Source organism: Camelus bactrianus, chromosome X, assembly GCF_048773025.1.
Source record: "Camelus bactrianus isolate YW-2024 breed Bactrian camel chromosome X, ASM4877302v1, whole genome shotgun sequence".
Lineage (NCBI taxonomy): Eukaryota > Metazoa > Chordata > Mammalia > Artiodactyla > Camelidae > Camelus > Camelus bactrianus.
Genome location: NC_133575.1, coordinates 43,551,554 through 43,573,229, shown reverse-complemented (window position 1 = coordinate 43,573,229; position 21,676 = coordinate 43,551,554). Strand labels below are relative to the sequence as shown.

The window sequence follows — 21,676 nt, the reverse complement described above, 5'->3', positions numbered from 1 at the left end:
TGTGCAACCTTAACGCAGCTTCTCACCAGGAGGGCTGGGCTGCAGCTGTAGCTTTCAAGCTTTTTTCTTTATCCTTTCCCTTCTTATTTTTTATTTATTTGTTTTTAAATGGAGATACTGGAGGCGGGAGGGTATAGCTCAAGTGGTAGAGCGTGTACTTAGCATGCACGAGATCCTGGGTTCAATCCCCAGTACCTCCAGTAAAATAAATAAATTAATAAATAACCCCCTCAAAAAACCTAAAAAAAAAGAAAAAGGAAATAAATTGGAAGTGACACAAAAAAATTTAAAATGGAGATCTTGGGGATTGAATCCAAGACCTTGTGCATGCTAAGCACACACTCTACCACTTGAGCTATACCCTCTTCCATCTTCTTTCCCTTTTAAAAATGAAGTTCTGAATTAGGACCCTGGTAAGTCAAAGAGGGTAAAAAAGAAATCAATTGATCAGTTCCTCAGACTGTTTACATCTTCAGAGTTCGGTAGAAAATATGTCATTCGGCGTGAAACCCTAGAAGTATCTCCACAGAGCCCCAGAACTCTTCAGAAAATCAGGTAAAAGCAACTTTCTCCAAAACCCCGCCAAGAGAAGCAATGCATCTTCTTTTCTCCTGTTCCTTTGGCTGCCCACTGTCCTTTAGGAAAGGCCAGGGCCAGAAGGAAGGGGAGCGGAGGCTTCCCTCTCCAGCCCCTCACTCATCTCCTTGTTTGGGTTCAGAGGATGGACAGGAGCCTAACTCTCATACCCCAAGTACCCTCCCTTTATCCCCTCCCCTCTCCTGCTCCCTCCCTCCCTCCTTCCTTCTTCCTTCTTTCCTTTCTCTTTCTTCTTTCCTCCCTCCCTATATTCCCAGCAGAAACTTTTCAGCAAGCCAAACTTTATGTGAAAGCCCAGTATTGGATCACGTAATGGAGGCCTTGTTCTGGCTAGAGCTGATGGAACCCGTTAGTCCCACCCACTGAACTCCCACTTGTGCCCCAGAGGCCCCAGAAGTGTCTTGGAGCCTCCAAGGAACACAGTTCCACTGTGTTGAGAACCATTGGCATTGTCAGGTCTGGCCATCTATGAATAGATATGTCGGCGTCCTCCTTGCATGCCCCTCGCTTTCTTCCTCATCTTCTCTCCCTTCCTGCCCCCTCTCTTTGGCCTTCTCCTGTCTCCTTTACTCCCTCCCTGGAAGAGCCCTGGGTCCCGGACTGGCACTGCTTTTCCTGCCCTGGGAGAGTGGGCACAGGCCTGATTCCAACACTGGGCAGTAATTTTGGGTCCCTGACTTTGCCAGACACTGCTTGCCGGTCATGTGAGCTGAGGCCCCGGAGCCAGGCATTCCTGCCCAGGCCTTTCAACTGTAATCAAGGCGGGGGTGGTGGCACTGACTCCAAAGGGTAGCTAGAGACATTTTGTTGTGGTCTGAGGGGACCAGGGGAGGTCAGGAACAATATCAGGTACAGACACATCCTTGGACAGAAAACCCCTCCCCTCCTGCTGAAGGGTGTGGGACCAGACAGTTGAGGCTGCTGTGGGTTGGCCTCCTGCCTAAGAGGCCAGCGCCCTCTAAAGTGCCATCCTGCCATGGAACTCTCTAGAAAGGACTCAGGAAAGGGCCCTGTTCAGCCACAGATAGAGGAAGCCAGGGAAGTTAGGGGCTGGGGGCCAAGGGCTGAGCCCAAAGCCTATTCCCAGCCGGGTTCCAGTCACCTGGACTGTTGCCTTTGAGGGGCTACTATACGCCAGGCACTGGGGATATGTTTGCATACAAATAGACACAAATCCCTACCCTCATGGAGCTGATGTCCTAGTCTGGGGAGACAGATAATAAACAGAAGTGTTACGTAGACTAGACAGAGACTGAGAAGGGCAATGGAGAAAGATAAAGCAGGGAAGAGGCATAGTGAAGGGGGGTGGAGGAGGATAGAAGTTTGAAGTAGGGTAGTCAGTGGTCTCACAGAGAAGGTAACACTTCAGGGAAGGACAGAAGAAAGTGAGGGAGTGACTGATGCAGATATCCTGGGGGGAGAACATTCCAGGCAGAGGGAACTTCAAGTGCACAAGCCCTGAGGTGGTGACACCCTGGTGTCTTTGAGGAATGGCAAGGAGATGGGTCTGGCCAGACAGAGCGATGGGGAGAGAGAACGGTGGGTTATTCTAAGGGCTTGAGCTTTTTCTCTGAGGGAGATGGGAGCCGGTGCAGGATATGGAGGCCAGAGTGGGACATGATCTGACTGAACCACATTAAGACATGGTCTTGGCTGCTGAGCTGAGAATGGACTAAAGGGCAAAGGACAAAGCCAGGACGGTGACCCATGTGAGGGATGGTGGTGGCACAGACCAGGGTGAAGGGCTTCTGGATTTGCTTGGAAAGTAGAGCTAACAGGACTGGATGTGGGGCTGAAAGCCCTCTGTGTGCCATGTCCTGCATCCAGGGCCCACCCCTGCAGGAGCTCAAAGTCATAGGGGAAGGCAAGGCGGGGCCTGGATCCCACAGGGTGTCCCTATGTGCAGAGGATTCCAGGGGGCTGTGCAGGCCCAGGGTAGGGGGAGGTTCTGACCCTGAAATGCTAAAGGGACAGAGAGAAACTGATCTACGGAGACTGGGAAATAGGCCAAAATATGGTCAGAGCCCTGAAGAATCTCAGAGAAAGGCCAAAGAGGTAGAGTGCTTGAGCTGTGGGGAGCAGTCTGATTTCTGTGTCAATGTCATACATTCCTCTTCTCTTGGATGAGGAGGGAAACTGAAGGCCTTCAGAGCTGGTCTCCTGTCTGATTTCCTTGTAGAGCAGTCCCCTAGCCACTCCCTGATTTGCTGAGTCAGTTGAGGAACATGGATTAGACCCTCCCTGAGCTGTACCCGGCCAGCCAATCTGTCTTATCTTATGGGACTTACAAGACTTCCTGAGTAGAGATACAAAAGGGAGAAGTTGCAGCAGTAGGTGAGTCAAGGCATGGTGGCGGGGGTTGGTCTGGCACCTGGGTTGGCACCAAAGACAGGGCTAGTTTTCCCATCAAACCCATTTCCCAAACTGGCCCCCTCCTTCCCTTGGTCCTGGCCATCTCCAGGGGCTTCAGCCCCCTACCTCATTCATGGTTTTCTGGAAGATAGGAGTGCAGGGTGCAGGACTAGGCCAAGCCAAGCCAGGGCTCATGAGCTTGTGGGCAGGTGTTCAGTGGACGCAGGCACCCAAGCTCTGCAAGAAGGAAGGACAAAGTCTCCTGGCCGATGTCTGGTGCAGGACCCTAGCTCTATGCTTCTCAGGCCAGAGAGATACAGACAGTTCTTGAGTCAGACATTAATCTACTGATACAGGGCAGAGAGCCCATGAGTGCTGCCCATTACATACTTGTCAGTGAAGTGGATTGCTATTTCTAGAAGGTCCAGTCAACAACAAAACAACAACAGCTGTTGTTTAGCGAGTCTCTCCATCTAGAGAGTAAAGTGCTAGACTCTTTATATGCATTATCTCATTTAAAGCCCCACCGCAGGCCAATGAGGTGCATGCTCTTAGAATACACATTTTAGAGATGAGAAGACTCAGGCTCAGAAAAGTCAAGTTCCCTCTCCAGTGCACACAGCTCAGAAGAAGTAGAACTGGCATTTGAATCCATCCAGGAGAACATGCCCATTTTGGTTAAGGGTGAACCCAGAGGCACAAAACCAAAACTCCCTGGCTGCTCCTGGTGGGGAGAAATAAAGGAGGATGGAAACCTTTCTTACCGGTGCTGTGTCCTCCCCTGTCCTCCCACACTCACCTCACCAGCTTCCCCAGATTTTTCTCTTCCCCTTTTGCTGGTTATACGGGGGTTGTAGAGGTGGGGCAAGGGGCCCTCCATCTGCCAGACCTAGAGATGCAAGGCCTGGGCCTGGGGATCCAGGTGGGGAAATGTTTTGGCTTGAAGATCCAGGGCAGAGTAGGGGATTGGAAGGGGGGTGTCCCAGGGAAGGAGGATCATGCTACAGACTTGGGCAAAGCCCCCCAAAGCTACAATGAGGGTCTGACCTGGCTCCAAACCACTGTGGTCTGGCTCCTTCTCGTTAGTAAGGAATGATGAATTTGAGAAATTACTGGAAGGATTGGGGGAAACAATGAATTTCCTCATCCACACTTGGGGCCGGTTTGAGGAGTAAGGAGGCCTTCCCAAAGGCCCCAAGCCCCATCCCTCAAAATTCCTCACAAAAGCCTTATGGGGTAGGTTCTATCACTGTATTTGTTTTTCAAATGAGGAAACTGAGGCATAGGGTTGTTTAGGAGCTGGCCCGAAGTCATGTCATAAGTGACAGAGTCCAGATTTGAACACAGATAATTTTGCTCCACAGTCATCTCCTTAACTCCCCCGACTCCCCCACTCAGGGCCCCGATGGGTGACTAGCTGAAGTGCTTTCTGAGTTCCTCCTCTGGTGGACAGAACAGAGCAGGGCTCCAGGAAGCCCAACTCTACCACTTACTATTTATACATGGAATCCTGGAGCAAGCGATTTCATCCTTCAGAGCCTCAGTCTCCTAATCTATAAAATGGGAGCAATGGATCACTTCTGCGAGGTTGTGTATGAAAGTATCTCTTCCTTGCTCCCCAGGAACAATCCCTGGCTCAGTCTCACATTGTTGGGCCTTGACTGGGCTTGACAGTGGAGGTTGCTTTGTGAATGCCCCAGAGCTCTTGGTCCTCCTGTGGCCAGCACACAGATTGGCAGGACTGGGAGATGTGAGGCTAGTGGTGATGAAGCTAGGGTCTGGCCTTGATCTCCTATCCTGATTCTGGGCTCAGATTGCTAACAGTGACCTAATCCCAACCCTTGCCCAACCCTGCTCTGGTCCCTGGGTCCCCTTTCTAGTGCCATGGTGACCTCTCCAGTCCCCTCAGTTCCTGAGGACTGGGCTCTGCCTTGCCTTTGCTGCTCCCCTCAAAGACTAGAATTCAGCCTCCCAGCCCCACTGGGGTCCTGCCACCACGTCCTCACGTGCCTCTGGACTCCTTGCCATTGGTCAAGTCCTCCCTCTGACTTCCTGTGGGACTGCAGGTCCCCCATCCAGACTAACAGCGGCCACAGCCTTTCCAAGAGCCTGTCATGCCCAGGAAGGACCTGGTTCCTCTCCTCTCTGTAGGTAGGTAAGTCACTGCACCCGAAGGAAAAGAAATAAGGAGTTTCCTACGCCCAAGGACAAAGGCTGAGAGCTTAGGCAGAGCCAGGAAAGCCTCCTGCCCACCACTGGCGTGCCCTCCGATCTTCCCGTCCCGGCCTGGGGTTGGGAGTTAAAGGTGTGTTGTTGTGGGGGTGAGTTCTGGGAGCTGCTCCTCTGCCCTGCAGCCCTGATCCAATTTGTGCCTGGCTCCAGGAGGTAGAGGTCAAATCGCAGCCATGAAGGAGCAGAAGAGAGGAGAGAAGAGGGAGGAGGAGGAAATTCGATGAGTCCGGTGGAGGAGAGCTGGGGCCAGGGCGGGCTGGGGAGGGAGGGGGAGCCGGGCCCAGGGCTATTTCTGTACAATAATACAGGGGAAGAGGGCCAAGCTGACAGGACAGTGATTAGTCTTCAGGGAGCAAAGGCGAAGACTCTGCCGGCGAGCCTGGGGCTGGAGGAGCTGGCCGGGGGCCCAGTCCGGTGGGCTGGAGCAATGATTTCAGAGGCCCGGAATCTGAGGCGAGGTGGGCCCGTGGACTAGGGAGCAGGAAAGGTGGGAGCAGGGAGAGGGGAACGAGCCATTCTCCAGGCCCCACCTCCAGCACTGGGCGGGGTTGGGGGAACTGGGAAGAGAGTGTGAGCTGGCCTGCCCTGGCCGGCTGTCTGCCACCACGGGGTTATCTGGCTGCTGGTGGGGGCAGAGGTTCTGCAATCCACGCTTCCTGGGCTCTGGCTTGTGGGGGAGATGTCGTGAGAAAGAGCCAGGAACACAGGCTCAGAAACCTCAGGGGAAGAGTCAAGCTTGCTTTTTCTTTCCCACGGGATTTCCAGTCATGGGGGCCGGGAGAGGAGGTGTGAGAGGTCAGGGAGCCGGGAGGGACTGCAACTCCCACTTCTGCAGTGCCGACTCTGTGCTGGGCCTCTCGCTTTCTGTTGCCACACTGATACCTCCTGCAAATCTGGTGAGATGGGAATGCTCTGACTTGGTTTACACTGAAGAAGCCGAGGCTCAGAAAAGTGAAGGACTTTGCCTAACATCACATAGCTAGGAAAAGGCAGGGCCATATGTGAACCCAGGTCCATCATATTCCAAAGCCCTGGCTTTGGAGACAGGATAGCAAAGTGAGGGGTTAAGAGTCTAGCCTCTCATCTGTGATCACCGGATTTCAATCTCTCCCCTGTTCCCTGCCAGCTGCATGACCTTGGGTGAGTTACTTCACCTCTCATAGCCTCAGTTTCCTCATCTGTAAAGTGGAGCTAATAATAGTACATACCTCCTAAGGTTGTTTTGAGGCTTAAAGGTGTTGATATGTGTGAAGTGTCTAGAACAACACACGGTACACAATAACTCATTTGTAAGAAGTACGATGTGAGTATTCAGCCCTGCTCTCCGTGGGCACCCTTAGAGGACGGAGTGTGAGAGAGGCAAGGAGGGAGTTGTTTGGGAGAAATACAGGACAGAGGGTCACTCCAATCCCTTTAGAACTGGAGTCCTCCCACATTTGGATAACAGTATCAGGAGTCTTCCAGTGGGGAGCCCTTGTGACCCAACAATTCCACTTCTGGGAATTCATCCTAAGGAAATAATGGGTCAAGAGAGCAAAGATGTATGTACCAGGATGTTCATTTCCAGCCTGTTCATTATCGTGAAAAACAGGGGCTTGCATAAATGAATTATGGCATATTCATACACAGCAGCCATTAAAAACAATGATGTCACTCTTTAGGTATTGATATGGCAAGAGATTTCTGACACAGTTGTTGAGGGAATCAAAGCAGTTTGCCACGAGGCAGGTAGGAAGGGTTTGGAGAGAGGAGGTGTTGGAGAGTCTGGGTTGGGGAGGAGAACTTGTTCATATTTGACATTTGTTTACTATGAACTTTTATTCCTTTGGTAATTAAAAAAACCAGAAATGAAACTATTTCCATTTTGAAAAAAATGACCTCAAAGATTCAGACGCTTCCAGCTGGAAAGCGGGCATCTGCCTGAGTCCTCTGGGCATTCAAACGAGGAGTTCCCCAGGAACGAGTGATGTCCCCACTCAGGAAAAGGCCCAGTGTTTCACCCTCTCCCTGTTCTCCTAGCCAAGAAATGGAGAGGAAGGGGTGCAGCAAAAGGGCCCGGTGGGAATCAGACAACCTTAGCATCTGCTGCTAAAACAAAGTTTCAAAACTAACATGACCAATCCAGGCCAACATGACCTTCCAGGTCAACTCATTTAACCATTCATTCATTCATTTGACAAAATATTTATCAAGCACTTACTATGGGCCTGGACCAAGTGAGGAAGACCTGGCAGTGAATAAAATAGACAAAAATTCTTGCTCTGACAGAGTTGGATTTTAGTGAAGGCAGACAGACAATAAACAAGACAGAGAATATAGAGTCTATGGGATGTCGATAAGTGTTCCAGAAAAAAAAAATAAAACAGTAAATGAGAAGTATGAATGTGAGGTAGGTGGGGGGTTCCATTTAAAACAGAGTAGTCAGGGAAGGCGTCCCTGAAAAAGTCACACTTAGGGAAACACCTCAAGAAAATGAAGGAGCAAGCCACGTGCCTAGTTGAAGGAATAGCATTCCAGGCCGAGGGAACAGCAAGAGCAACAGCCCTGGGGCTGGGGGGCGGGGGGGGGGGGGATTGGCGTGTTGAAGTATAGAAAAGAGGCCAAGCAGGGTTATCAAAAGGGAGAGGGCAGTGGATCAATCCAAAGAGAATGAAAGCGGGCAGGGCCATGGTAGCCCGGGGAAGTCTGGGTTTTACTGTGAGTGAGATGGGAACCAGTGCAGGGGCTGGTTTTCTTTTCTTTTCTTTTTTAATGTAAGTACTGGGGATTGAACCCAGGGCCTCGCACATGCTAAGCATGTGCTCTGCCACTGAGCTGTACCACCTATACCCCAGTGCAGGATTTTAAATGGGATCACTTTGGCTGATGCTATGCCAACAGGCTGAAGGAGGAAGGGTCCCGGAGGGCAGCAGGGCCTTCTCTAAGCAAGGGCATAGCTCTGACCAGCTATGGCAGTCATCGAAATAAGAGGCAACAGTGGCCCAGCCGTGGCAGTGGAGTTGCGAGGAGTAACTGGCATTGTGGTCCCTTTCTACTCTAACAATCTAGGTCTTGATTCTCCACCAAATCCAGAATGAGCTATGGCAAACTCTCCCCTTTAGTGAGAATAAGATACACAGTGTCTCCCAGATTCGGAATATCCTCCTTAGCCTCTTGCAGCTCCCACCTGCTCCCAGAGCCTTGCCTACTCCACCAGCAGAGGCTAAGACTATCAGCTCCAGGAAGGTACGGCCTTTTGTCTGTTTGGTTCACTGCTGTATCTCCAGAGTCTACAACAGTGTCTGATACTCACTTGGCACTGAATGAATGAATGAATGAATGAATGAATGAATAAACAAAGAGTGTTGTGGAAGCCTAGGGGAGGGGGCAAGGAATTCAGTTGAATGGTGGGAGGAGAAGGGTGGTGAGGATGGGTAGCCACATCTAGTCTGCCAGATCCCTGGAGAGTAATCCAGGACCTCAGAACAGACACGCAGGTGCAAGTGCACCCTTTCCCTCTCAGCCTGGTTGACTAACCATGAGTGAGAATGTTGGCCATCTCGTCGCTTGGTCATGGGACAAAAAGAAGTGGCCACCTCACCTTCCTGCTCAGGCAGGATGGCTCCCATCTTAGGAGTAGAGAAGCAAGTTGAGAGGAATATATAGAGTCAGGGTCCTGAGTGGGGAACAGGAATTAGAGACAGACAGAGTCCAAAGTCTGGGCCCATCCCAGTTCTGGAAAACCAGGAGAAACCATGTTTCATCCTGCCTCTCTGTCCTCCACTCTCTTTCTCCCTGCCCACCTGGTACAATCCTCCCCCAAGAGCCTCATGCTCATTCAACAATATGCCTTTCCAATCTCTTTGTCCTCCCTCTTGTTGATTCTTCACCAGGCCCTCCACCAGCCCTTTCATTCCTTTGAAACCCTCACTCCATTTGGTGGAAATACCCCTTAATCTTGAAACTGTCTTGAACCTCCTTCCTTAGCACCAACCAGATTTTCTACAGACACCATCACCCTCATCTCTGCTATGGAAGCCTCACTTCCCCTCCAACCCAAAAGAAGGGCAGATTGGCTGTCTCTGTCAGACCAAGGGCATGCCATTTTCCTTCTATGTTCTTCATGGGTATGCTGTGAGCCATTAATGTGATCTGGGGTAGGTCTTACCAAGACTTATCAAGCATGCTATCAATAAGAGAGATAGAAAAGTATATCTCACTCTTGTTTTATTTTGCACTCTCCTGCTCAGTGGTCATTCAGGACTTCTGGTTAAACATGGCAGATTGAATAAGTCCATTGGGTGCTGTTCCTTTCCTAAGACCCACTGAAATGACAGTAAAGGGACTTTGAAAAGACATTAAGTTAAAGGACTAAGAGAATTGCAGAGGAGACAGACAACTGCAATGAAATATTGGAAGCTGGCAAACAGATGGAAAAGGACCAGAGAAAGGGTAAACCCAAGATGGCAATGGAGGAAGCCCAGAAGCAGACTGATTTGTTCCATAAAAATCCCAGAACTGTTTGGGAATGAAATTCACCAGATACCTCTGGAAGTGGGGGTATATTGGGGCTGAAAACAAGTGGATTGGTTGAAAGTCTGTATAAGAAAAATTAGACTTCCAAATCCCTTCTTCCAGACTGGCAGAATGCCAGAGATCTACTCTTCAGAGAAGCTGGATGTGGAGATGCCAGCCTTAGCTGAAGACAGGGATACATCACCAGAGCAGGAGAATAAGATGCTAATCTATGTGCTAAACAGTGAAGCCTCCAGCAGACTCTTCCTCACTCAGCTCCAAGAACACTGGCAGCCATGACTCTATCATTTCCCCTCCCGCCCCTGCAAGAGATTGGAGGCTTCCTGTTTGGGGAATCTGATATTTGGATGTTCCCTAATAAGCCCAGAGAACTCAGTCTACTGTGATCAGTTGAAAACCCTTACATTTTGCCATAGAACATCAATAAGCTTTTTAGTTCTTCCCTCTTAAAAATGAGCTGACAGTAAGGGATCACCAGACACTTGAGGAAATCTTTTCATGTAGAAGACAGAGACCAAAACAAACAGAAAATGAGTTCAGAGAAAATTGAAACATGCAGGGGGCAGAAGAAAACTAAACATAAATGACCGCAACATCTCAATGGCTGGCAGAAACAAATGACCTTTTTCTCATGTCATATATTATTTGTATGTTGACTAATGTTCTGCTCTATGTTGCCTTCACTCCAGGATCTGAGCTGAAGGATCAGCTGCTCTCTGGGGTATCATCAGGCTTATAGCAGAGAGGAAAGAAAGATGGTAGAATCACACACACATTGACTCTCAGAGCTTCTGCTCAAAAGTGGGACATGTCAATTCCACTCACATTGCATTGACCAAAACAAGTAACATGACCAAATCTGATGCCAATAGTGCAGGAAGTATAATTTTTCTGCATGGAGAAGCCTGATGGGTATGGATAGCAAATGTTTTGGCAATACCAGCATCTATCAGAATTCATGAAACAAAAACAGGAGGCAGTGAAAGGAAAAAAAAGAGTTTATCAATGACCAATATAAGAACATAAATAAAACATTAAATAAATGGTTAGGAAGATCAAATTGGCAGCAAGTAGACAAAAAGACAAAGGAATGTAAAATAGAGAAAATCAGAACACTCCAAGAGACCCAACATCTGAATAAAAAGAATACAAGAAAGAAATAAAGAAGACAAGAAAGAATAAAACTATTAATGAAATAGTTCAATTGCACTTCTCAAAATGGAAAACTATAAATTTCTGAAGTGAGACAGCACAAGTATCCAGCACAGCAGATGCAAAATGACGAGTAACAAGGCACTTCTTTGTGAAATTTTAATACATTTAACAAAGAGATCCTGAAGGGATCCAGAAAGAAAAAAAAAATAGGTGCATACAAAGCCTGAAGAATCTATATGTATTTACATGCAATATAATGTGTATGTGCAGTCAAACTGTAGTAATTCTACCTAATAAAAGTAAAAAAGGAGAAAAAAAAAGAAGTCTCAAGAATCAGAACAGCATCAAACTCTTCAACCATACACCAGAAGGTAGAAGATAATGGATTAATGTCTTCAGAGTTTTTGGGGAAAATGATTTCCAACTTAGAATTTTATACTTGGACCATCAATCAAACGTGAGGAGAAAATAAAGATGTGTTCAGACCAAGAAGTTGTCAAAACATATACTTTGAATTCACCCCTTCTCAGGAAGCTAACGAACGATCTGGTACAATACAGGGAAGAGTAAAACAAAAAGAAGTAGATCTGGAACCCAGGAAACAGGAGAGCTGATGGAAGAGGAAGGTCAAGGTGATCCCCAACATGGTGGTAAAAGGGAAGTCCCTGGACCACATGCAGCCAAACAGCAATCCCAGCACCCAAGCAGGCCAGCTGGAACCAATCACGGAGGGTTCCAGGAGAGGTGCTTCCAAGGGAAAGACGTTTGGACAGATTGAGATGAGATTTAATTCTTCTGGCAGAAAGTTTGCCAGGTACACAGAAAGTCAATTAAACACACACAAAAATTGAGACAATTATTAATTCTGGGGAAACACACAAAAAATTCAATAAATGGCATATAATCATAGGACACCTCAGGGCTTATAGCTTTGTTAATGTCAGCACTGAATACTGATATAGCTACATCAGGACAATGGCAAGAAGGGAAGTGCTTGTGTGTAGTCAGGTAGATGAGAAGAGAGCAAAATCCTTGTCTTCTAGAATGCAAAGTAAACAGATAATATCTAAACCTGAAAAATCAAGGCATATCAGCACATAATTTAGAAATATGGAGGAAAAGATCAGAAAAATATTTTTCAGCTAAAAAGGATGAAAATATTTGCCTCCAAGGAGTGGGAATTGGTTGTAGCAAGTACTTGGGCAGAGACCTTCTGGTTTTTGTCATAAACCTTCCAAACGATGTACTTTCATAAAATAGTTTTTTACGTTTTATTTTTCCTGATGAATTCTGAGGTTCAACATCTTTTAACGTTTTTGTTGGTCATATTTGTAGTCCCTCTCCTATAAATTCCCTGATCAAATCCTTTGCCTGTTTTTCTTTCAGATGGTTTACTTTTTTCAACATTCATTTCTAGGAGTTTATTATAAATTACAGAACCCTACATGAATTCGTTCAACAAATAATTATTGAACACCTATTGTCTTCCGGGCACTATGCTAGGTGCGGGGAATAAAGTGGACAACAAGAGAGGCCAAATCTTTGCTCTCACGGGGCACACATCTTAGTGGGGCCAGCGAACAAGTGAACAAATACACAGACATGCTGCTTTCTGATAAGAGTAAGTGCCATGTGGAAAAGGGAAAAAGGTGACAAGATGGATTAGGAAAGGTGGGCGTGACTCTTTTGGATTGGTCAGTCTTAGACAGACTCTCTGAGGAGGTGAAATTTGAGTCATTCAAGCCTCAAGGAGGATTTGGGGACCGACGTAGCATTTTGGACATCAGAAATAGCAACTGCAGATATGCTAAAGCAAAAAAAAAAAAAAAAAAAAGGACAGATGAAGGAAGACCACCATGAATAAATAGTTGCCAGTCATTCCTCCCAATCTGTCACTTGTGTTTTAACTTCGTTTATGATGCCTATTGTCATACAGACATTTCAGAATTTTGATGCCATCAAATGTATCAATCTTTTTCATTTACCGCTTTTGCTTTTTGTGGTTTCTTTAAAAGATTTCCTCCTACATCAATATTATAACCATACTTTTCAATATTTTTATAATAGTTTTATAGTTCGCATTTTACATTTTTGCTTTTAATTTGTCTGTAATCTAATTTTTAAGTGATGTGAAGAAAGGATCTAATTTTTTTTTCTTAAATGGAGAGCCAATTGCCTCAATACCATTTATTGAATAGAACATTCTTTCCCTATTGATGTGAAAGGCCACCTTCATTAAATACCAGATTACCGCATACCCATGGATGTGTTTTGGTCTTTATTCAGTTGCTTTGTTCTGCGTCTCTAGCCCAGCACTAGGTCTGATTATTAGGCCAGTAATCCTGCCGGAGGCTAAATTGGCTATTCAGGGCCCTGGTCCATTCTGATTGGTGTGAGTTTATGCCACACCCATTGTTATCCATTTTGAACATGAGCTCTAGCACACACTTTTCATTCCCTTACATGTATAAAATATTTTGATATATGGCAAAGCAAGTCCCCCTTCTCATTGTTCTTCTCTTTTAAAATTGTCTTAGCTATTCTTGCACGGCTTCTCTCACACGTGAATTTTCTAATCAGTTTGTCAAGTTCTGTGAAATCTCTTGCTGGGAGTTTGACTGTGATTGAATTAAATTTATGGATTAGCTTGGAACAAATTGATATCTTTACAATATTGAATTTTCCCATCCAGGAACATGTATGTTTCTCTCTTTATTTAGATCTCTTTAAATGTTCTTCAGTAAAATTTTATAGTCTCCTTTTTATACGTCTGGCACACTTCTTGTTTGGTTTTTCCCTAGATATTTTCTAGTTTTGTTATTTTTGTGAAAGAAGCCCATTTATCTCTTTTATTTCAAATTGGTTGTTGCTGGGTCCTATTGATTTCTTTTTAAATTAACTTTATTTTGAAACAGCTTTAAATTTGTAGAAAAATTCCAAAGATAGTAAAGAGAGTTCCCATATACTCCATACCTCATTTTCCTTATATTTAACAACTTACACTACTATGATACATTTTTTACATATAATGCACCAATATTAATATATTATTATTAACTGAAGTCCATAGTTTAGTCATAATTCCTTAGTTTTTCCCAGATGTCTTTTTCCTGTTGCAGGAACCCATCCAGGACACCACATTACATTTACTTGTCGTGTCTCCTTAGGCTCCTCTCGTCTCTGACAGTTTTCAGACTTTCCTTGTTTCTGATGACCTGGACAGTTTTAGGGAGTACTGGTCAGTTATTTTATAGAATGTCCCTCAACTGGGATTTATCTAATGTTTTTCTCTTGATTAGACTGGGATTATGGGTTTTGGGCAGGAAGCCCATAGAGGTAAAGTGGCGTTTTCATCTGATATATAAAGGTAAAAATTAACGAGACACCACTGTTGATGTTAACTGTGGTCATCTGGCTGAGTTGTGTTTGTCAGATTTCTTCACTTGAAAGTTACTTTCCCCCCTTTCCATATTGTGCCCTTTGGGAGGAAGGACTGTGGGCAGCCCACACTTAAAGAGTGGGGAGTTATGCTCCACTTCCTTGAGGGAAGAGTATTCACATAAAATATTTGGAATTCTTGTAACCAACAGATTTCTCTCTTATCCATTTATTAATATATTCAATCATTATCTCTATCAGCATGGACATGTGGATTTATTTTACACTTTGAGTTATAATCTAATACTACTTTCTTTGCTTTATTTGTTTATATTTATTTATTTTGGAGGTGGTAGGTAATTAGGTTTATTTACTTATTTATTTTTAGAGGAGGTACTGGGGATTGAACCCAGGACCTGTGCACACTAGGCATGCACTCTACCACTGAGCTCTACCCTCCCCCCTTACCTTCTTTGTTTTGTTGTTCATATTTCTATTTTGGCCATTGGTCACTCTTACAGTTGACTCCTGTGCTCCTTTGACATTCTCCCCAATCCTGTGTGGGTTTTGTTTTCTTGTTTGGGGAGGTTTTTTTGGTTAGTACTTCCTAATTTTCCAATATTACAACATGCTCCAGGCTTATCTTATATAATTCCTGCACCAGCCTAAAAATCGGCCATTTCAAGGACCCCTGGTTCCTTTTATTGGAGGATGGTATTACAAACAAAGATCTGGGCACTGGGTGTGCTAATTACTACCAAGGTATCATTGCTTCTAGGCTCTGTCAGCTGACAGAACAAAGAAATACCTGTGTGTATGCTAGCCCATGTGTATACAACACATCTATAAATGTTTCTATATACAACCATCTAGATCTATATATCAAGCTAGACATGAGTTCACGCTGGTGTCTTCAACTATAATCCATCCCCACATGGATGATTCTAGCCTCTTCTTGCTTATCAATAACTCACTCCAACAGTGAGAAACCTGGTTCTCATCATCTGCCATCTATTAACTTAATTGTTCAAATCCAGTATATATATATATATATATTTTCCATTCCAGTACAGAAGACATGTATAGTGGTATCAGAATTGTTAACCCCTACCCTTGTGGGAAACAACTTTATCGACTGCAGTATAGTGCTTCTGTACAGGTTTTTGTTTGTTTGTCTGTTTACCTTTAGTCTTATAGATTATGCTGATTTCCAAAGTTACTCTGGTCAATACCTTCTCCCCTCACTGTCCTTCAGTGAGATTGTTCCATACATTTGCAATACAGTTAGATTCTGTTGTAACATGCTGCATTCTACCCTTGGACCCCCAATCTCCTAAATGATTTTTTAAATTTGCATACGTTAAAGTTCCCTCATTGTTCTGTAAAGTTTTATGGGTTATGAAAAATGCAGTTATATCTCCACCATTATGTATCATACAGATATTTGCACCACCCTGAAAGTCCCCTGTGCTTCACCTATTCAACTCTTACCCTCTCCCTTTGAGCCCCTACCAACCACTGATCTTTTTACTCTGATAGCTTTGCCTTTTCCAGAATGTCATATGATTGAAATCATATAGTATGTAGCCTTTTCAGACTGACTCCTTTCACTTAACAATATGCATTTAAGATTTACCCATGTCTTTCTGTGGCTTGATAGCTCATTTTTTTTAGTATTAAATAATATTCTGTTGTCTGGATGTATCACAGTTTGTTTATCCACTCACTTACTGAAGAACATCTTTGTTGCTTTCAGTTTGGGGCAGTTATGAATAAAGCTTCTATAAACATTTGTGTGCAAGTTTTGTGTGGGCATAAGTTTTCTAATTAGTTAAGTTAATACCTGGGTATATATAGACAATGGAATGTTACTCAGCCATAAAAATGAATACAATAATGTCTTTGCAGCAACATGGGTAGACCTGGAGATTGTCATAACAAGTGAAATAAGCCAGAAAAGAGAAAGAAAAATACCACATGTTATCACTTATATGTGGAATCTTTAAAAAAAGGACACAAATGAACTTATTTACAAAACAAAGCTGCTATACAAGAAAGCAATTGACATTTATATATTAACTTTGTGTCCTACAACTTTACTATACTCATTTATTAGTTTCAAGGTTTTTTTTTTTTTTTTGTCTATTCCTTGGGAAGTTTTACATAGACAATCATGCCATCTGTGACAGTTTTATTTCTTTCTTTTCAGTCTCTATACTTCTTATTTCTTTTGCATGTGTCAATGCACTAGCTAGAACTTCCAGTATGATGTTGAATAAAAGTGGTGAGAGAGGACATCCTTGCCTTGTTCCTAGTCTTAAGGGGAAAGCATCAACAATTGACCCTTGAACAATGCAGGGATTAAGGGGCACTGATCCTGGTGCAGTTGAAAATTTGCATATAACTTTGTAGTCAGCCCTACAAAGTTGATCAACCAATCTCAGATCATGTAGTACTGTAGTACATACTTATTGGGAAAAAAATCTGCTTATAAGTGCACTTGCACAGTTCAAACCCAAGTTGTTCAAGGGTCAGCTTTAGTCTCTCACCATTAAACATGATGTTTGCTATAGGTGTTTGTAGATGTGCTATCAAGTTTAGGATGGAAACCTCTATTCCTGGTTTACTGACAGTTTTTTTTATCACAGATGGGTGTTCGATTTTGTCAAATTTTTTTTCTGCATCAATTGATATGATCATGTGTGTTTTTTTTCTTTAGTTTGTTGATGTGACAGATTACATTGATGGAATTTTTAACCATACCTGGAATAAACCCCATGTAGTCATGTGTAAAATTCCTTTTATATATTATTGTATTCAATTTGCCAATATTTAGGATTTTTGCACCTGTGTTTAAAATAGATATTGGTCTGCTGTTTCCCTTTCTTGTAATGCCTTTATCTGGTTTTGGTCTTAGGTAATGCTGGCCTCATAGAATGAGAATAGAATGTACCCTCTGCTTTTATTTTCTGGAAGAGATTATAGAGAATTAGTATAATTTCTCCTTTAAATGTTTGCTAAAATTCACCAGTGAAACCATCTGGGCCTGGTGCTTTCCTTTTGGAAGGTTATTAATTACAGATTCAATTTCTTTAATAGATATGGGGCCATTCAGATTAACTATTTTTCAAGGAATTGGTCCACTTCATCCAAGCTATCAAATTAGGAGACATAAAGTTTTCTATAGTATTTCTTTATTATACTTTTAATGTCCATGAGATCAGTAGTGATAACCCCTCTTTCATTTCTGATATTTTTAATTTTGTATTTTCTCTCTTTTTTTATGTTAGCCTGACTAGAGATTTAGCAATTTTATTGTTATTTTCAAAGGACCAGTTTTTAGTTTCATTGATTTTCTCTATTGTTTTCTTTTTTCCAATTTCATTGACTTCTGCTCTAATTTTTTATTATTTCTATTCTGCTCTCTTTAGGCTTAAATTGCTCTTCTTTTTTCTAGTGTCCTAAGATAGAATGTTAGATTACAGATTTTGGACCTTTCTTCCTTTCTGTTGTATGCATTGAAAGCTATACATTTCCCTTTAACCACTGGTTTTGCTGTATCTCACAAATTTTGATAACCTTTATTTTCATTTTGATTTAGTTTTACATTTTTTAAAATTTCCCTACAAACTTCTTTTTTGAGCCACACATGTCATTTAGAAGTGTGTTATTTAATTTACAAATATTTGAGGCTTGTCTATTGATTTTTTAATCTTGATGTATTAGTATGTTTGGTAAAACTTAATTTTTACTTGTTCTAATACTTTTTCAGTTGCTTCTCTTAGATTTTCTGGGTAAACAATATCATCAAAGCAGATAGCGATAATTTATATATGATTTTCTACTATTTATACTTATTAATTTCTATTTCTTACTGTATTACATTGGCCAGGATCTTCAGTACAATGTTGAAAAAGAATGGTGATGGTGGGCACCCTTGTCTTGTTCTTGATTTTGGTAAGAAAGGCTTCTAATAATTAACCACTATGTGTGATGTCTGCTGTAAATTTCTGGTTTCTTCCAGTTTTCTGAGAGCTTTGCTTTATTTTAATAAAAAATAAGTATTCAATTTTATAACTTTAAAAAAGCATCTATTAAAATGATGGTTTAATTATTACTTAATATGACCATATAGGAAATTACTTGATAGATATTTCTGCTGTTGATCAGCATAGGGAGGTGGATTGAAATCCCAGCTTTTCCACCACTTACAAGCTGTGGATTTACATAACCTCTACCCTCCTCAGTTTTCTAACCAATAGGTGCTACCAGGCTATTATGCAGAAAATATAAATAAATACATACAGACATACATAAATTTATTACAGAATATAGATTATATTATACAAAGAAGCGAGAACCTGGAACAGATCATAGTACATAATAAGTACTGCATACGTTTAAAAATTGTTGCTTTCTTGGTGATAAATTCTACATGCTTATGATTCATTTAACATGCTGTTAGATTTTGTTTTCTAAATATTTACTTATGGGTTCTTCATTGGTGTGATCAGCTGTACTAGTCTTCGCATATCTTGTTTTTGTCCACCTTCAGTATCAGGATTATGTTAACTTCCTAGAGTGAGTTGGATAGTTGTCCTTCTTTTTCTATGCTTAGAAACAGTTTATATAATAAAGAAAATTGTCTGGGCCTGTTGTCTATATTTGTATTAGTTTTATATTGCTATATATTACATTAACCCCAAATTTAGTGGCTTAAAATGACAGACATATATTATCTCACAGTTTCTGTAGATCAAGAAACCAGATATGGTTTAGCTGCATACCTCTGCCTCAGGGACTCTCACAACCTACAGTCAAGGTGTTGGCTTGGGCTACAGTCATCTCAAAGCTTGACTAAAGAAGGATCTACTTCCAAGCTCACTCATGTGGCTGTTGGCAGGGTCCAGTTCCTTGTGGGTTGTTGGATTAAGAACCTCAATTCCTCACTGAATATTGGCCAGAGGACTTCCTCAGTTCCTTGCCACGTGAACCTCTTCAAAGGGTGGCTCACAACACAGCAACTTAGTTCATCAAGGCCAGCAAGGGAAAAGCAGAAACTGCCACAATACAGAAGTGACCTAATCTTTTTCTAGCCTGATCCTGGAAGTGGCACCTCATCACTTTTGCCACAATCTGGTCATAAGACCCAGCCCACATTCAAGGAAAGGAACTTAAGCAAAAATGAGAATTGAAGCAGGTAGGGATTATTGTGGGCCATTTTAGAAGCTGTCTACCACAACTTTTCCAGGTGGATCTGTGACTACCTTTCAATTCCTCCTGTGGTTATTGGTTTTATATTACTTCTCAGACAATTTTGGTAATTTGTTTTCTTAGCAAGTGATTTCATTTAGATTTTCAGATTCATTTGTGAAATAAAACAGCTTTCTCTGGAGCTGCAGTTTATTCCTATTATTATTTATGTCTTCTCTCTCTTTTCCTTTGTCAGAAATAACATTCATTTATTTCATTGGTAATTTCAAAGAACCAATTTTTTTCATTTATTGTTCAACTATTTTTTGTGTTTTCTTCTATTTATTTCTGCTTTTAACTTTATTAATTCCTCTTTTTACTTTTGTTTAGCTTATTTGTGTTTTTTCCTAGTTCTTAAAAACTTAATTTATTTATCCGCAATATTTCTTGTTTTTAATAAGTGCTTTTAAGACCATGCATTTTCCTCTGAGTACTACTTAGGCTACACCCCAATGGTTTTGATATACAGAGATCTTATGGCTTCCCACCTTGTATTGGTTTGTAATTTCCAATCTGATTTTGTCTTTGATGAGATTAAAAGTGTGCTTTTCCTCTCTTATTTCCAGGGGCATGGATTTCAAACCACTATGTTGTCATTTAATGTAATTTTATTGCCCTTGTGGTTAACATGTGACCCTATATGATTTTTATTATTTGGAGTTCTTTGAGATTTCCCTTGGCACTTAATATATCATCCATTTTCCTAAGTATTCAATGTGCATTTGAAAAGTGTGTGCATTTTCTGTCTGTTAGTACAAGCATAAATATGTTTTAGATTGTTAATTGCATTATTAAAACCCTTTAAGTCTTTAGTTAGTAAGTTAGTCAGCACCTGATGTGACAATTTCTACAGAAGGTATGTTTTTACACTACAGTTGTGGATTTGATGATCTATGTTTTAAATATACATTTTAAATATACATTGTAAAGGCTTATAGTTAAAACTTTGTGGTGGCCTGTACCTATTATCAATAAAATATCCTTTATCCTCTTAAATGCTTTTTGTTTTGAATTCTGTTTTGTTTAACATTAACATTGCTACATCTGTATTCTTTTTATTGGCTCTTGAGTATATTTTTCACTTCTTTTATTTTCAACCTTTTTGGGCTATTTTGTTTTACATATGTGTCTTATAAATGGTTTTAACAGTATATATTTTATTTCTAAGTGTCTAAGGCTTACCTGTACATTAGTAATACACATACTAAAACACATACATTTTCTGTCAACATTTAGCATTAATCTGTATCTCTAGTCTCCCTCCAGACAAGGCAAGAGACCTAGTGTATATTTTCTTACCTCTGTTCCCTCTTTGCTCTCTGCTGCCCATGCTGCCACCCAAATCACTTCTTGTTTTGATATCTTCTCTTACAGATTGATTTCTTTGCTCATTGCTCCTTATATCCTATTTGTACTTGAGTTCATTGTGTTTCTCAGTGGCATATATTCACTATTGATTATTTCAGAGAGGATATTTGACTGATAAAATTTCCGAGCTCTTGAATGTCTGAAAATGTCTTTATTTCGTCCTCTTCATAGTCTTTTTGCATTGGTCACCAAGTATATTCCAGAATGGCAATTTATTTTTTAAAATATGTAGTATATTTTATTTCTAGAGGTTTGGGATATGAGAAGGAGTTCCTTATGTCTACTCAGGCCACAATTTTACTCTCTCTAAACCTGTTTCTCACCCCAGGTCCCTGTGGGCCAGGGCTGGGAAAACTGCCCTTCTACCATCCCCTTTTTTGTTCCCCTGCCCCTACCAGGAAGACTGGTCAATTATCAGGATACCAATTGGGCCACCAATCAGTGGGTCAAGTCATTACGCATCACAGTTAGGATAAGGGTGTCAATTGCTCCTCTTTTTCTCTTTGGCGTGTGTGGCTGGAGCCATGTGCTAGCTTGGGGACAGCTTTTAATCAGCCATGACTTTTTTTTTTTTGTCTCTGTCTTCCATGAGGCCAACAGGAGTAAGCTAAGATCAGAGATTTGAGTTTGGCCTTGTGGTAGGAAGAGATCTCTCAAGACTCTAGCTTAGACCACATGATCCAGCCACGTGCACCAGAGCTTGCACTAAGGTTTGAGGCTCAACTAACAATGGAGAGCTACTTTGCTTTCCTTTACTGTTGTTCTGTGTGGCTATATTTCCCCTGGGAACCTTGTGGGGAGAGCTGGCTTTAGTCTGAGACAGTAT

At 42.4% G+C, this 21,676-nt stretch overlaps 1 long non-coding RNA gene across 2 annotated transcripts; it reads left to right on the top strand.

Moving 5' to 3' along the window:
* The first annotated feature begins 5,010 nt into the window (after positions 1-5,010).
* On the top strand, positions 5,011-20,459 carry LOC123613883 (uncharacterized). 2 transcript variants are annotated; one of them, XR_012504694.1, is made up of 3 exons: positions 5,011-5,100; positions 18,122-18,186; positions 18,976-20,459. It is a non-coding gene; the product is annotated as an uncharacterized LOC123613883 (long non-coding RNA). The 2 variants fall into 2 exon arrangements; XR_006721318.2 differs by lacking the exon at positions 5,011-5,100 and adding an exon at positions 5,506-5,639.
* The last annotated feature ends 1,217 nt before the right edge of the window (positions 20,460-21,676 follow it).